We start from the raw sequence: 19,400 nt of genomic DNA, 5'->3' as shown, positions 1-19,400 counted from the left end.
TTAAGTATAATCTACGATCGCGATCAACGCGGTAATGAACGGTCACCGGAACGAGGTTGGAATATGAAGTCTTGCATACTGCACGGTAATTTACATTCGCTGGCCGACGGACGTGGAGGATCTGAAATTTTGAAGAGCCCTGTAGATCTGTACAGGGTCGTAGAACGGTCGCGAGTGAGCTTCCTCGGCATGTTAGCAGCAAATTGTTAAGGGATAGGGAATATACCGTGTACACGAACATGACATCGGTGCCGTGCTGGAACTCCGACAACGTACGTAGCGTATTGCGTTCGTTCTCGTATGCAAATAAGGTCTGGACAGGCGCGAAAGACACGAGACGTAGAAGGCATAAAACATGTTACGAATATTGGATTAAAAAGATAACAATTTTGTTTCACATATGTCGATCGCTACGATAGAGTGGTTTCTCTTTCCTCTTTTCTCTTTTGTTTTTTTTCTTAAAATGTTACACTAAACACAAGTGAAATTTGTTGCGAACGATTATAATGAGACGAGTATAAATCATGTCACGAGATCTGTTTTTATCGATACAGAACTTGTGAATCGAGGCTCGAGGAGGGGGACATTTTCGGCCGCGAGATAGCCTTCACCCTCTCACTATCGCCGCGGTCCAAACGAAACAAACAATATGTTAGCAACCCCCGACGATATTTCGAATTTGAATTTAAATAACTTGGCAGGATCGGCTCTGGGACTTTGGGACTACGCACGAACGTTTCTTCTCTCGTTCCCCGTTCTCTCTTTCTCTCTGTCGCGTTCTGCCGTTCTTCCATGTCACCCTCTTTTTCTCGCGGTTTTCTCTCTCTCTCTCTCTCTCTTTTATATGTGCCGCGATGGTTAACACTTGCACATACGAACACGTGAAACCGTATGTGACTTATAAAGTCGTTACTTTTCGTTACTCAGAGGTGGGACGGTGACCGTTTGTTAATTCTTAATTGATCTAATATTTATAATATCGTCCAGTCTCGGAGACCGTGCCAGATTTCCCCTGGTGGTCAGACTAGCGTCGCCGCCGCTATATTGAAAAATATTGAGCCGAGCGAAATGTTTGCATTCCTTTGGTTTTTCACTCCTGCGCACTTTTTCTCTCGGGCATTTTTTGCTCTCTGACCCGGGCATGGCTTGATTAAAGTTTACACTGCAAGCGTCAACAAATACCTTGTGCCACGTAATTTTGCCGCGCGTTGATAGGACGCCTTCTTCCGAAATGACCGTATTTCAAAGACTCTCGAAGATCAGGAATTACACTATATCTTTTTAACACTATGTTACATTCGTAATCCGCGCGTTTAACAACACACGAGTCATATATTTTATTTCTTCAGGCAAAAGTTCTTTTTATCACACAAAAAATTATACAAGCACAATTTACGTTACACCCTGACACGGTTTTATTTTGTTTCTATAAACGTTCGCTTTATCCCCGTGCCAAAAGCGACCGCAAGCCGTCAAGATTTACCCGCGGGCGAGCAGTGGCACGCGGCTCGTGCATTATTTCGTCAGCGAGATGGATCCGTCTTCGGGTAAATGGCATTTGGTAAGGACCGCCGAGTAAGTTGACGCCACGGCGAGCGTCGAGTGACAACGTTAATATTAGAGAATCCGGTTATCGCGCGCTTAATATGCAAGGGTTAATATGAAGGCGCCCCCCAGGAGTCGTAAGGTGGTGGCACCACGTATGCCGGCTACGTCCACGCAACCCTTTACCCGCGAGCAACCCATGGCTAACACTCGCTGCATATTTCATATTTATATTAACCTGATTAAGACATGTTGCCCCGCGGCTTAATGCAGATATGTGGAGTTTGTTTCTGAACTGGCATTCATTTTAATGGAATTTGTAATTAAATGAACTATGCCGCACCTCTTTCTCGTCCCGCTCGCTTCGCGTGTGCACGCGCCCCTCGCTCCGCGCCCGCGGACGTCGCAATCCTTTCAATCTCCGCGCGTTTTGTGCCGTGCAATGTGTGCACGTTGTAATCCTTGGGTCGGCAGCATCGCCAGCAGCGCGAACTGGGTCAACGTGTTTTCGAGAAACAACGAAACGCGCCCCAAAGAGCTTCCCGCGCACATTAAACACGGTAACGCTTCTTTCTAAAGGGGAAAAAAAAAGGTTTCAACAACTTTTCACACATTTGTTTATCAACGTTATGCAGAAACAAGTGAAATGATTAAAAAGATTCTATTTATCGCTTTTAACTCTTGATTGATATAGATATTCCTTTGAAGAACTTTACCGAACTCTTTATGCCACGGTGACGTTTTACAGACGTAAATGCAGAATAGAAAGAAGGGATTTGTGGATCTGTAAATCGCGTCTCCTCGTTCTTCCTCAGCAGCGATATTTAACGAGTGTCGTTGATAATGAATTCCGTTTGCTACGTGTACGTCGAGCGGTTCATGAATATTGCAAGTTAGAGCGCGCAGTATTATTCGGTTACGAGGCGTGATTAGCGTCTCCGTCAACTCGCATCAAACTTTCCCGATTAATCAACCTGGCCTGCCCCTACGGTGCCGCGCGCGCGTTCCTCTCGCCCCCGCTTTCGCTCTTGTTCTCTCCTTCCCATCCGCGGCCAACCCCTTCGCGGTGGTGACGATGCCACGGTAATGTAAACTAATTAAACTGGAGGCCAGGCACTAATGTGTCCATTATGTCGTCCTGCCCTCGGCCCAGCTTCGCACCGGACCCTCAAATCCTCCTCCCTGCTCCTTCGTTGCCTCCTGCGGTTCGCTCATTTTCCGCTTCCGTTCTGACCACAATATAACAGAAATCATCACGCTGCAATAACCCAAAATTATCTTAATCCTTTTCTATATTTAAATTGGTGTCTTTGACGCCTTTGAAAGTCATTTAATATCTGTATCGAGGTAGCCACAGATTTAATTTATCTTAGATTGTTGAAATATATTTGTGCCTCTGTGTTTTTCAACTTAGTTTTTAAAGTTGTGCGCCCATAATAAATCTTAATCAATATAGAAGAAATGTGACAGGCATCACTAAATTAAGTACATAGTCAACATAGTGCATACAATTTCTTTTTCTTACAAAAAGTGTTCGTCTTTAATAATACGATTCACCAACCATCAGCTAGGGGCTGAACCATTCATTATTAATACTTCCATCTGTCGGTATATCTAGAGCCCTCTCGATGCTGTATAATACGCTACTACATCATATTACATTCTGCGACTGACCGTATGGCAAGTAAATTGTGCATCCTAGAAGAAAGGAATGTAAGTATAAATGTAGCTATAGATATATTTAAGAAATTATGTATTATTAGTAACATCAAGTAACAATATTTATTAATAATCTCTGTCCTATTTCGATTGTTTTTCAATTCTGTTGAACTTGCTATTTAAAATATGTATTAATTCTTTATTTTTAATATGTGTAAGTGTTTGACATTTTGCATGATTTATAGGCAAGAGAAAATTCTTTAGAAAGCTACATCTACTTCGAATATTTTTCCTCTCAATTCTAAGGATAAATTAACCTCTGCGGAGCCATCCCCTTGCATCGCCACTTAGAAATGTTTTATACTGCAAAGACTGCACCATAGCGTTTTAATCAAGTGCCGTAGCATATTGCGCCCTAAGCTAAATGCGACTCTGTAACATCCCCTCCACGGGGGTCCCTCTTACAAATTGCTAGCTATCATACCCCCCGTAGCTGTGTCAACGATACGTCATGTCTCTGAATGTCTGACTAGCGATTCGGCATTAGAGCGTATTGTGCTACTGTACCTGCTAAAGTTCATATATTATATTTAATACTCGTTTACTGATTTGCATAAATAATCATCAAGCTGTTAACAAAAATAGATTAATATTTATTGGTAAAAATGCAAGCTTTTATCATAAAAGAGTTACTGCTGATTCAATTGCAAATACAATAATAACAATAGATAAAGATGTACAATAATTACCTTAAAAATGTATATAAAATTATACAAAAAATATCAACTAAAGGGCTGATAAGTATCTCTCATCTTTAATTAGTTGTGTTTTTATCATAAACAAAAAAGATAGAACATAAAACGCGAAACCTGAAGACTACGTTTAAAAAAAAAAGCCAGAAGAAACAAAAAAAAATATAACTGCTTAAATCAGAGGGAAAAATGACAATTATTTTGTGTTTTTTTAAATCTGATCTTTACTACATTTGACACGCTCCATCCCTCTATTCTTAATACATCTATAGTTTTCACATATCAGTCTACGTTTTCTTTTATTATTGTATAAAATATAAAATAACGATCCTATATTATCACAAGTTTTTTAAATTAAATCTTACAATTTTATTATCTCGATACTTTATATGTTATTTTAAATTTTCAAATTCATATGTTGTCAAAGAAGTGACATTTTTTAAATAGAGAAGATGTATCTTAATAATTCTAGTTAATCGTATTTTATTTATTTGCTCCGATTGCACAAGAAAAAGTACGGCATATCGGTAGTCATTATAGTTTTATATGCCAACTGTCGCTGCACAGCAGGTTCTATTTATAGGCGTAAAACAATTTTCAGCATAGAAAATCACGCGTTATAGTTTCGTATTATGGCATAACGGTGCGCCATTCAGTAGGGTGCGTGGGGTTACTGTAGCATTCGTTACGCTAGTATTCATAAACCATCATAACTTTACTGACGTGGGTTACAGTCCTCGTTACCTACTCCCTACCATCACTGCAAAACGCACTAGCCTTTCGTCGCCAATGGGTGATTAGAATTAACTAAATTTTCGCAAGTGGTCAACCGTGATTCATCAATAAATGCTCTTTATAAAATAATAAATAGTTACAAAAAAATGATACATTATACCAAAAAATAAAATATTTAATAATTATTATTATTGGTAAAAAGGACTAAAGAAAGATTTAAAAAAACCTGTAGAAGTCTGATAATCCATAACGTAGATTAGCGACCCGATAAAACTCTTTCTTATATTACCCGATTATTTTTCCTGTTACATTTTTGTCGATAATTCAGCAGAATGTTTCTCTTTCATGTTTATAATAAGATTAGTTTGAGACACATCCACAGAGACTATTCTGTATCCAAGATAGTGTGTAATTGTAAGCAATTAACTCTTTTTTAAATCTCGCTGATTTGCTTCACAGCTTATAGAGATCGCTTTGTAAAATACGCAAGCATGTTATATATCAAGAGTACTAAGTATACAACACAATAAAGTTTTTTTAATGCATTTTTCATGCTACATGGTTACAGATCTTCGAGTTGTAGAATTTTCTTTCCCTGTGGAAATCATTTCTTTCAAAGCTTGAGCATCAAATCAATTTTACATAAAACACAATGCACGGGAAAACTATATTCAATTCTTATACTGAATTGATTTGTAAATTTGATAATTTAATTATGGAAATAAAATATGAATATTATCTTAACATACTTAAACAAGTATATTTGATATAAGCTATAGTATATCAAAAGTTATAATTTAAAGTAAATTATATATTTATTCTAAATTAAACGTACAAAGTTAAAAGAAATAACTTTGCTGATATCATAATTGGTTTTATGGAAATACATCAACCAGAAGTCTTCGTCAGCAGTGTCGAAAATCCATTTTACCTTGTTTATGAGATCATAAAGGGCTTCAAAGGCCTTAATGTTCTCAAAGGTCGTAACATGTTAACGCACTGTCACGTCAACACTATCATTAATCAAGTACTAAATTAAGATATCCACTACTATTTCACATTATATATATCTTCTTAGATTTAAATTCAATTTACATCTATTGCATTATAAAAATATTTAAAATATTGTACATATATTATCTATATTGTGAATATATATACAATGTAAAATTATATTAATAAACTAGGACGGTAAGTATTATATTTTAAAGTAATTATACAGTTTCTAACTAGCGTTATATAATATACAATCAACAAACTTACACATATACCAACATACTTATTTTCCTGTCTGATATTAAACAGATATAGAAATATAAACAATATCTAAAGTTGCTTCAACTTATCATTAAAAATTGGTCATCTTACAGATTTCTTCGCGGAACTTTAATTCGCTCCAGATCTCGACAAGAGTACACGCACGAAACAGTATATAACTACGTCGACCGCTATCCCGCCTCTTGTACACGTCCCGAACGATAGTTTGCCAGAGATACGGACGAGTCCTTCAGGACTCGCAAACCCAACGGCTGGCCACGGCGCCCACGGGAGAAACCCCAGGAACTATTCTCGAACAGAGAGAGGAGCGGCGGAACTTCCGAATCCCGCGAACTGCAACTACCGCAGTTATCCACGTCGCTGTTTTTGATAAGGATATTAATAAAGTTTAACACCCATGGCACTCGCGCGATACCGACAGCGCACAAAGAGGGAGATAGGGCAACAGATGCGTCTATAGGCAGTGAGAACGAAGTTCGGACACCTTCGGGACGTCCAACATCCCTTAACGTTATATAGCGACACAAATGTGATTATCTTGAAAATTTTATATCGTAACATAAGTACATTTCCTTCCTCTAATATATAAAAATTTTGTTAAAGAAATTGTTATTGATTTTTAAACGTAACATATAATAAAAAAAAATTGTTAACTTTACCGTGCAAATTTTTTAAAATATCCATAAAAAATAAAGATTTACGATGAACGGTCGAGGCGTTCTATTTTTTCACAGAACATTGTCCACTTTCCTACCCTATCGTCCCGCACCACCGGTTCTCCAAGTGTACAGCTTTCAGCAGAGTCGGCAACAGGAGTTCCTGAAGTCGCGACGAAGGCACGAAGCCGGCTAGTGGCCCCCACAGGGGCTGTGCAGTGACTTTCGCCCCTATCTACCCTAAACCACGCTCTGGAAACGTCCCTCCATTCTCCCACGGATAGGTCACATCACCACCACCATGGATCCGACTTTTGAAGACGGTTTTCTCTCTTCACTCCTCTCACTGTGTCCTGCTTAATGCTGGCGACGATATGCCGAATGCCTCCCGGCAGTGTTTTAAGTTTGATCCGTGTGCGTACGTCATTTGAGCAAGTTGACAATATATCTTTTTTTTTAAACTTCTTAGGAAATGGCGAATACGAAATTCTGCTGATAAAAGCAAGATAAAGCTTATACATACAAAAGAAGATATGCGAGGTATAAGATTGTGATAAAAACATTTCAAACTAAATAATTCACAATTTAAATTTATATAAATTATAATACTAATATAATTTATATATTTTTTCAAATGTGATATAAATTGTTACAATTGTAAATAACTTTTAAAAATTTTTTAAGACTTTTAATATTAATTAAAAAAGTAGAGATGTTATCATAACCCTCGTAGATATTATGATCATAATATCTCGTGATATCTTTATAATTAGAGGATAAATTCTAGTGATTACTGGAATTATTTGTTTAGTAGCACGTAATTGTATAATAACGCTAATATAACGATATAAAACAATATTTATTATAAGATATCTTTACTTTCCAGCATTTTAAAGCTTTTTAAAATATATACCTTAAATTTTATTATTTAACACTTTATTCAGCTACACATATTTCAAGTTTAAACAGTAATAAAATTAAACAACAGCATATATTTTGATAATATAATTTCTAGCGTCTAAGCGTCTCAACAGGCTCAAAATCTCTTTTTCGAAGTTTTCTTATCAAAAGTTATTTAAAATATAAAATGTTAAATTTATAATTTAACATATTTATTATTAACAAAGTTACTGTACAAAATATAAGTGGAAGGCCATAATATCACTTTCCCCCTCTATATTTTGCTTGTAGATGAGAGCGTAAGTTTTCTGCTGATGAAAAAAATTACCTGTGATGTAATTTTCTTTGTCAAACTATTTACTTTTAATTATAATTGGCGCTTCTCTTGAGAGTTTTGGCAAGTACTAAACTTATTAAAACGATGAAATCTAATAAACATGCCGTGACTTTTTAATAAATTTTTTATCGTAACGCGTCTACCTTCTTTATCATGCAATTATGTAATTATAATTTGTGCCATTTTACTGGAATTATTAAAAAATGTTAAAAGTCGTATTTGCATTTTCGTGTTTAATAATTTTCTTCTTTTTTTTTCAAAATTAACAGTATCTCAATGACCATCTAAATATTATATCTGGGAATCGCTCAAGGCAGATTTCTCCGCCAATGTCAGATTTGCATTTAAAGCAACGAAGTAAATTCACCTCGCGTAGCATGAAACAAGGACACCATTGGGAACACAAACGAAGTGGGAGACTTGGCTTATGCCAGCTCATAAAACGTCGCCGGGTATTTTAATTGGCGAAATATGCTAAAAGTCGCGATCATGATAAGATTTATTTATACGCTCCTTCCCCAATTATCTACGCACACACACAAGTTGAGCGCGACTGAAAATTTATCAAAACCCGAGAGATTACTCAATCGAATATATCGCCAATCTGTTGACGTAATCCGTTATTGAAGTTTCTATATACAATTACTGATTATTTAAAAAATAAGCGTTGATAATTATATGTAATCGCTGAAAGGAGAATAAAGCTTAAAAAGTAAATTAGAAATCAAATAAATTGTCTATTGCTTCTGACGAATTTATATAATAAAAAATGTTTACAAAATGATTATTTACGTAAGTTATTTTAAACTTAAATAAAAAAACTAACGGTTATATTAAAATTGGCAATCAGTAACCATGATTTTACAAACGTACAGTCGGAAGAATATTTCTAAAAGCGGTTTTTTCTTTGACCTATGAAGAGAATAGCAAGTATTATCTATGAAATTTTGTCGAACGTGTTGATTCGTTGCGGTCGTAAAAATCTTCTTTTCTTAAGTCAGCTAACATTTGGCGCGTTTGAAAATAAACTTGTCGTTTACTTAAAAGGATAGATGAATATGATATGAATGACTTCTAATTCCCAAAATGAAATATTATTTAGTTGTGAACGGTTAATAAATGATATGCTACTAGTTATGATTTATGGTTTCTTTTGTTGATCTTTCGAAAACCCTTTTCTTTCTTGACAGCTTTTTCCTGGCTAAATTTTATTCGTTCGTAGGAAAACCAACGATGGGCAAGCGAGGATAGACCCCAGACGTTCAACGAAAGATAATCCTCAGAATAGAGGATCGTCCAATTACAGTCCTGGAGACCCAAGCGTCATTTATATTCATTTCACCTCGATCTTACATCCTTGTTGTGAGGGTGAATCTCGCAAAATCCTATCTTATTGCTGCAAACTTCTTGTACTACGTTTTTTCTTTCATTCGATTCACCTCTCTTTTCTTGAAATCACAGTGGGAGGTTATTCAAACGTTCGTTGGAATTTTATGGTAAATTTTTTGGAGGATTAACTAATTCTGTTAATCTAGAATATCCGATTATAATTATTTTAAAATAGCAGCCATTACGACATCTCTTTCACAAAATTGAGATTATAGCACAAATAACAGACGGAAAGCGCATTAATAATATTATCCTTTCTAATTCTACAGGAAAAAATGACATTGCTAATTTGCTTGACTTAATCCCATTATCATATCGTTATTAATGACGATCATTAAACATTTTCATATTACTAAATAAGCTCCCACGAGGGCAGTAAGCATCATGTGTGAATTAACAATTTTCGATCCATAGCTAATTTATAATTTCCGACGAAACAAGTACATTAACCAACTTTACAATAACTATTCTTTTATGATAATAGAAATTATAATAAATATAAAACAAAAGTACTGGAAAAATGGTGACAGAAAAAGAAAAAAATATTGGTAGTATCTACAAAAAAAAAACAACAAGTATTATGTTGTTACAGACAAAAGTAAGGTGTCAGAGAAATCGATGCGCTGATCAAAAGCAATAATAGGAAATGCACATATGACGCGGTCTTTATGGCTCGTTGCACTCGAAAGTAAAGCCGGGAGGCACGTTTATAATGGAGAGAGTATGCACTTGTCCGTTCTACTGCGGTCTAAAATCTGATGCTCCCTACGGATACCGATAGCACCCTCGCTGATGGCCCTATTGCCCCTCAAAGTGGATGCAGTATCTCTCTGTTGAACAAGTTTGAGAGATAGCCGCGAAAATGACAGAGAAGGGTGAATGTACCACGAGAGGAGAGGGGGAGTTTACTTGTGATGGGATGACCACATCTGTTTGCAATTGAAGCAAGTGGCTCGATTTTTGTGATTATGTGGATTCATCGATTAACGTGTACAATGAGACTTTATCTATAGTCGATAATTATCAAAGATTCAAGACAATTATCAAGATTTTGATATATCAAATATTATTTACTTATACAAACAAAATTATATCTTGCAAAATAATACACAACTTATTTTATTAATATTATATTATCATTACACAATAATTTCTTCTATAGGTTGCAAAAAAAAATAACCAAAGAAGCCAAGAAACTCTTGAAACAAATTTTTTTAACAATCACCGAAAAAGAAATGTTAAAAAAGATAAGATCTTTTAGGTTTTAATTTAATTTAACACAACTTTGTTTAATATAGTTTACAAAGATATTATAAAAACGAGTTTATAAAGGTCTGTCGATCTTAAATGCACTCAGAATTTGAGATAATGTAATCGTTCTAGACGGAGACAGTTTATTGACTATGAAATAAAAAACGAAATCATCTTTTGTAGTGAAGTCGGGAACAGGACATGGTTGCATTACCGATATCATTCTCTTTATGGATAAATGTTAGTGGCCGTTTCCATACAGGTAAGCAGATATGATGTTTCAATAAGAGACGGCAGTTAGGCGTCTCTAACGTGCATTTTGGCCTCCAGGCATTGTCATTCCCGTATCTGAACGACCCCACGTTCCTAACGGTACCGCGAATATCTTATATGATCCTTTTACTTTTATACACACATATTTATACGATATGAAACTCTACATATTACTTTTATGTTATTTTACAGAATATCTTGCTATTAGTTGCATTTGTACAATTTGCAACATAAAAATATTTTCCATAAACCTTATTATATTAATAAATTGTGTATTTACATTTCAGAAATTTAGTTTTAAATATTTTACTATATTGCACATTTAAGTTTAGACATTAATGGAAACAATAAGTTTCTTAACGACAATTAACATTTATATCGAAAAAATGTACGATATTATTGTGAAGAACGCAAATGAATAAACTGTCAGAGATTCTGTTAAAAAGAATGTTACGATGTCAATCCAGATGACGAAGTCGTGGTTTTGTAACAGGTGTCCCGCTGTTACCGACATAAAAGTTTACATAAATGATAAAGACGTCCACCTCGTATTATAGTATTGAGATGCACAGTAAGAGGAGTACGACATACAAACGAGAGAATGAGGGAAAGCTCCTTTGTCCTCGGCATGGGGTATAGGCATCGAAACGCCTCGTTGGGCACCAAAGGACAGTGCCTTTCTCTTTCTCTCTCAATCTGTCATAGCGGCCGCAAAGCTTGTCTCTCTGTATGCCATTCCTCTTCTAGTCCGTACCTCTCTGTTTATAGACACCAACGCAGCTACGAGTCCATAATCCAAACAGAGGGTGCCGTATTCACTCACCGTAACCATCAACCATGTGTTCGTCTGCGGATACCTACCTTCCGGGTATTCGGATAAACTTCGCACTTCTGTCAACGAAGTGCGCAGATTTTCCGAGACTCATTTTCGATAGTCATTAGTAATACTTACAACGTTTCAATAATATAAAAGTCAGAAATAATAATTCAAAAATATATCCGTGAAAATAAATTTTATATAGATTTAATATAGATTAATATAAATTTTATTAAAATTAAATAAGATACTAATAAGATTTTAATAAGAACTCGGTATTTAATTAAAACTTTATAAATATTTAATTTTGATTATGTACAGATCTATATTAAATATTATATAGTCTTATTAAATGTCTTTATAAGAATTAAACAAAATAAATATTTATATTAAACTGTATAAAATTCTTATTAAAATCTTATTAATATCTTATTTAATTTTAATAAAATTTATGTTAAATCTATATTAAATCTATACATTTTTTTCACGGGTAATAAAGAAATTAAATCTAATTTTTTTATATTTAACAAAATATATTTAATATTACAAGATTGTTTAATTGCTTATATATAACATAAAGTAAGTTTTATTTTCATAATATGTAATATATTATATGTACATATATATATATTATATGTAAAAAGATTTTCATTTCTATATATATATATATATATATATATATATATATATATATATATATATGTATATGTATATAAAATAATATATATATGTATATAAAAAATATATGTATATATGTATATAAAATAAGCTAGACCGTTAATTTGTAAAAGTGACGACATAGAAATTATGTTTTGCGGTTTTTTTGTGATTTGCTTTTATGGCTTAAAGTTCTCCTTTTCATTCATAAAATATATCTGCGGAAAATTTCTTTTCTTCGTAAGTTATTTTAGGACTTTTTTAAATCTGAGAAAAGGTATTCATCTCTCTGTTACATCCGTCATCGAACATTAATAATGACTCTGTTTGACAGGCACATAAATCTTAAGTTTGACTGCAGGGTTTGACCAGCAAACAGGCACGAACTACCATGTGTTTCAGAAAGCGCACTTGCACCCGATCGCGCAAAAAGAATTCCTCTCCATCATATCACCCTTTTTCGAAACCCTTTTCGGTACCTCCGAACCCCTGCTCGAATTCAACCACGACGCTAATTCATAGTTGGTGACATCTCATTGCCTTCGTATCAAATACTATTGTCCTGACCAACCGGACCGATTGGACGACTATTGTGCAGCTCTCGAGCGCGACATTGGATGTTCAAAATGGCACTTGGTGGAAGAAATGTTCAATGAACAATTTCTACAATTGATCCGGTTATATGTCTCGGATGTTTGTTTGAAAACATCGGCTCTGCGTTATATTGCCTATACTATTATTAATTTGAATAAAATCAATAAAAAATAGCGCAATAGATAGTCCGAAAAGCGTTCCGAGTTTTAATTTATTGTGACAAATTGTTTTTAATCTAAAGATATGCTTTGTCTTTAATTTAAAGGTAAGTCTTTAATGAAATATAGAAACTAAAATATTATTTTAATCTAAAGACATTTTAAATAAGTAAATTTTTTTTTAATATTCTTATTTTACGTATTCGATTGTCGAAATATCAAAACGGTAGCGTAACTAAATCTTTCGAAATGGGCGAGCAATATTGTTAACGTAACAGGCTTCGGCACCATAGCTACGCGAACAAACTGGGCGTTTGACAATAAACAGACATAATTGGTTGAATACCACCTCGATAGGTACAGACAAGTACTATCGACGAATGCCCCCCGTGACGCTGTTGCTCGCGTTCCCGCGTGTTTGTACCTTGTTATGAAATGCAAGCACGCTTGTACGCCGCCGCTTCGTTCCTCTCGATCCCTCTCGTTTTACCCCTCTTTGCCACCCGCTCGCGCTCTCCTCTTCCGCGTTTGCTCGCACGCTGTCCTGTATGCGAAGCAAATGTATCATATCACACGGGCCCCTAGGGCTGCATTACAAGCCCGATCATAGTACGTTTCCGGCTGTATTAATACGCCCGTAAAAATGCAACCTCTATTTCGCGACTCCGCCGAACTAAACCGCCCGCTAATTCCATTTGCCAGGGGGCGAAAATGGGGTGCGTATGCATTCACGATGCAAACGTGCGGGCGCCATAATTATAAATACGCACCTTACAATTTTATATTTTTTCACACGTGTTTTCCGTCCAAAATAAAATTAACGTGTAGAAGAATAATAGCGTAAGCACTTAATTCTGTGTATTAATCCAGATTAATCTAAACATAATAAAAGGTGTGACTATAGATTTCTGAAATATATAATCGACTACAAGTACAAAAGAGTTGATGTTAACAAAGTTCGTTTTTTTTATCCTGTTCCATGCAATCAAATTTTTCAATTTTCAGTATTTGGTTGCAACGATATACAATACTAAAAGAATAAACTGTCGGTCAATTATCTTCTGGCACAATGTTCGACGATGGCAAGTCGTTCCCGCGACGGGTGATGTACATAGCTCCAGGATAAACGAGGACTCGGGGAGTACCGAGTGATAATAAAACCTGAACAATCAAGCGGCACGTGTAAGACGCAGGACCGGTAAAGTGAACGCGAGGATACACGTGGAAACACTGAATGCCTTTGCGTCTATCTAGAACCGAAGGATCCTGGTAGATGAGCGTACAGGGTAGGGACGATAAAAACCAACCTTTACGACGTGACGGAATTACCACTATCCGTCGAACGAACCAACGACGACGAGCCGACGTCTTCACACCCTTGCCACTGATTTCACCCTTATTCCTATGCGTGTAATTACGCCGCGAGAGAGATTGTGAGGTTACAGATTCATCACTAGCGCAAATATAACAACTTGTAACATACCCCGTCTTCCATTGCTCCCTTTACATAACTGTACCTTAGAATATTATATTGTGTTACAATTATCGCGAGTTTTTTAATAATTTTAGTATATTTAACCCAAACGTTTGCCAAACAATATACATTTAATTAACGCTAACATAAATTTAGTTTATGTCAAGATTATAACGCACGGGACATTAAATGATTTTTAAATGAACGACAGCGATGTTTACGCGACGTTTCGAAAGCCACCAGTATAATAATGGATTTACAGAGAAAACATGGAAGCGTGGCAGGCCGAATCAAGCCAGCGTGAAACAAACAGTGGATATTGCACGCAATGTGTCGCGCCTGGATCCAGAATCAGTCCTCTGCAAACACGTTAATGTGCGAAATACACACATCCTGCCGCGGCTAATATTGCGAGAACGCTGTCGGAAAAGACCCTAACGCCTCCGCCATAAGAAATGGTAGTTTCATTATAGTTACGACTGCGCTCTGAGATATTGCATTACTACTTGCTCATAATTCACAGCGCATATAATTGACATTTGACAATGATTTACATCGACATAACGTAAGATATAATGCTAATAAAACTAATGTGTTTACATAACATCAATATTAATATTTTAATCACACTCAGTGAAGAAAGTTAAACTTCATTTAATTTTGCTTACATTGCATTCGTTTTGATGCAATAATAAGCAATCGGCCGCAAGTGCGCGCGGCAAAAAAAAGTGCGGCAATAATTATTTTAAACACCACCGCTGGCAGCGTGGATATCCGGGTACGAAAGGGTGGACGTATCCGCGGGATTTTGTTAGAGGGAGAGGCTACGCGCAGTGGGATACGGGTGCGTTTACGCAATTACTCGATATTACTGCTCTGGGCATCGGTAACTCTGCTAGCTCTTTACCAATAAACGCATAATCTCGTAATACCATTGATTTTCAATTCGTTATTTACCTGCCCTCGGCGGGGTTCTCAAATGGAAGAAGTGATTCTGCGCACAGTTTAATCGGATCGCTGATTCGAGTATCGGCTAACTGGCCGCGAAGCCGAAACGAATATCGTGGAAAGTGTCATCGCGAGAATAAAAGTTTTTCGCTCGCTGTAACGAAAAATCCAAATCCGGCAAGCCCGCTCCCATAATCGTAAATTTCGTCGCGGTGCCGCGCGATAAATGTTTCAAAGGAGCGAAGCGGAAATTTGTACGTATTGTATGATATAAAGCATTCGAATGAGAATCGCGGTACAGTTAGCGCGAATGACTGCTCGGTAATTACAACAAAATACGCTAATATCACCCACTCTATATGAACCCTGGGTCAAGTGACCCTACGCGGTGCATCGGTCCGTGTGTCGATGCAACAGACCGTACCAAACAGGTAATGCATGCGTTATTAACATTGGCAATTTTTCGTATTAATTAACCGGGAATATGCGGTAGCATCCAATTAAAGCCGATAAAATGTATACATTGTATACGGCGCAATGAACGGAAAGAACCTCATTTGCTCTAATACATAAAACATCGTGTGTACAATAAGCATAATTTGGTTGCTGCAAATTCTTCTCTACGAGAAAAAATGGGACAGACATCGCATTTACCGCGCAAACGCCATTTTGCCGCATCGGTGGCATTTATATGATTAATTTGTTTACAATACATAAGAAATAGTAATTTGTTTTATCTAAATCTCTCTTTGCTAACAAATAAAAATGAGAATAATATCAACACGATAAAATTGAAACAATCTCTTTTTAATTATAATTTTAATATAATTTCTTTTAAATGTTATAAACTTCAAGATTGAGAATTCGCATTAACAAGCACCTTTGAGCGTAGGACAATTCGGCGTTTCATTAGATTCGCTTTTTACGATGCTGATAACAAATCGATTGAACGGCCAGGATATAGATGCCTTTGGCCCCTAACGTCATCGTCCGTTCCTAAGTTTATGCAAAGGAGTGGCAGGACATCGGGCTGGCGGGCAGCGGATACGTAGGAGAACAAGATGGCGGTCTCCCACGAGGATTCTCGAACGAGGCCGCAATCCAACGGATACACGTCCCGTCGACGACGGTGGAAACCTCCGTTTCGCTTCTACGTCTCCTCCCCGTCCTCCTTTCCGCGTGTTCGCCCCTGTTCTCCTTGTCAACTTCGTGCGTGGCTTAGCTACGTTTGGTAGCATAGCCTCGTGTTTCCCGCAAAATTTTCTCCCCGTATACCGACGCACAGGTCTGAAAAGTTCATGCGATGCACGCGTGCACGCGAGCCAGCCCGGCAGATCGGAGTGGTAGCCGTCCGCGGATATTAGCTAGTAATCCATTTAAGTCATTAACGGAAAATCGAGACGCGCGTAGCGTGTCGAAATTAATTAACGGAAACGGAAACACGGCCATTTCTATTCCAATAACGAAAATCGAGTCGATATCGTTCCCAATATGCGGTGATACGTGATGTCAATTACATATACAAATTAAATTTAGGTTTTTTATAAATAGAGAAGGAAATGATTTTGTGACCTTTGTAGGTGGTGTTACAACTCGTAATATTTTCATTACTAAGTGAGGAATTTTAGTGATTACTCTAGAAATTATTTGTTTAGCAGTTCGCAGTTTCATAATAACGCTAATATACTAAAACATTTAAAAAACGACATTTGTTATGAAGTATTTTTACTTTTGAGCATTTTTAAACTTTTACAAGATATATTTTAGCGTTATATTATTCTTCATTTTTTTTTTTTAGATATAGACATATTATCGCATGCATACTTGAGCGTTTTTTTTTTTTTTTTTTATTTGACATTTTATTCGACTATACATATTTTGAGTTGAGGACAAAGTTGAGCAATTGTATGGAATTTAATATGGTGCTGACATTTCAACAGGCCAACACGACTCTCTTTTTTGAAGTTTTTATATCAAAATACTTATTTGATAAGTTGATTGTAGTTCTACTGTTAATCTAGAGAAAGTTACATATTTTATAATATAAATATATAATATAATTTTATAATAAAATATAATAAAATATTGTATTTTTTTTAACAAAATCATTTTAAAATATATTTTATTAGGCTACATTATTATCTCTTTTTCTTTCATCTATTATAATATTACATTTTCATAAATGACATTCTAAGTTATTATATATTTCATAATTTTGAGCCTAGAATCGATTGATCAACATATTAACGAATAAAAATGTACATGAGTTAAGTTTTTAATTCATAATATTGATTATTAACAAAGTTATATACAAAATGTAAATGTGGAGTCCCTTCTCTTCTACTAATTTTATATTTATAGAATTTTGTACTATTTATGGATAATAATAATTATTGCTGAATTAAATCACTGATTAAAATAACGATAAAGACAGACTATCACTGCAACTTGTTTCTAGCGTTTGAGAAGACAGTTTCACAAATTTTAGATGCAATGGAAAATTACCGCATCATTCCGGTAGGTAGTCTCCGCAAAGTAGGTTACATTTTCGGATACGGTAACCCTTGACGAGCACGCACCGATCAAAGTCGTGTACGCCCGGTACGGCCCTCGAGGGTATCCTATCTTCGACGACGCACCCTCCAGGAATCGCGCTATCTCGCCTCTCGACGGAACGATTTCTCGACTTGGATGCATCGTTACGCTTTGGCTAACTGTCCGAATCTCCCGTGTCCATCCCCAAAACGATCGACTAACGACCGTGCGCACGAACATTGTCGACCCTCCCGCGAATCACCGATGAAACCGACGATATACACGGTCGGCGGTAATTCGTAGTACTTAGCGGTGATGTTGATCGCTCTCCCTCGGAATCTCCAGTGAGACATAAGCTCTATGATGCGCGCCGAACTTGGCCGAAATTAACAATTATCTGCAATAAACGTGCGAAGCAATTTGAGCTCCGGATAATTTTTTAGTTAGCTTATAAGCCCTCAAATTTCACTCCATTCCACGTCACGCGTGAATTCCCGCGTGATAAGATGCGTCAGGGTGCTGAATGTGATACACGTAATTTGTCGTGGGATAAAAAAAAGTGAAAGAAATCCCTCGTATTATGGGAAACGAATGGAGAAATCGCTATTGCGATTCGCTAGGTTCTATCCGTTAGATATATCATAGGGGGTCGCATGGACGGTCAGCGACGTATCGAGTGGCCGTCCTTGCTTATCACTAATTCAGGAGAACGTAGATCCCTGGATATAAAAATAATTTGGTTTATGGAAACAGACGCGTCCTCGATTCGGGTAGACGGAGTTTAGTGGTGGTTACAACTACCGTGACCATGCGAGTCCGCGGAATAAATCATGAAGTGATCTCTCCAAGTTTCGACCGGAATATACGGAAGTTTCGTAAGGCATAAAAAATTTCTGTAATGTAGGTAATTTCTTGCTTTTCATTGATCTTACGCCGGGTGCGATTTCATGCTGCGAGCATTTTTCTATACGCGGGATGAAATTGTAATAAAAATCCGCTGGCTCGGAAATCCGTTCCGCGGACGCGGTACGGTAAAGGCGACGGTCGTTTTCCCCCTCGAAATCACGCCTTACAGCTTATCTCGTCGAGGAAAGGATTAACGGCCAACGTGCCTCTTATCGGCATAGAGGTAAACCCCAATGGGCCAGGAACAAAAACGCAACGGCTAATGACGTTGACGCGGCAACCTGTTGTCCAGCCCTTTTGAATGGAAACACACGAACGGGATGCGGCCATGCTAATAAATAGCCCCGTCCGATAGCGCATCTGCGTAGGAAAAAGTTTACCCGAAAAACTCGAGCGCCCCTTAGGGGCTCCCGCGCGCACACCCGCGCTCACCCCCCTGCGAAACAGGAGGCGGCATTATCATTATAATCACGCATCGATGCGCTGATCAGCGGTATTGTCATACCAAATGCTGAACTCGAGGAAGCGCGGGCAAA

The sequence above is a fragment of the Monomorium pharaonis genome, chromosome 1, assembly GCF_013373865.1.
Source record: "Monomorium pharaonis isolate MP-MQ-018 chromosome 1, ASM1337386v2, whole genome shotgun sequence".
In the NCBI taxonomy this organism is placed as follows: domain Eukaryota; kingdom Metazoa; phylum Arthropoda; class Insecta; order Hymenoptera; family Formicidae; genus Monomorium; species Monomorium pharaonis.
This window is presented reverse-complemented; position numbering follows the sequence as displayed.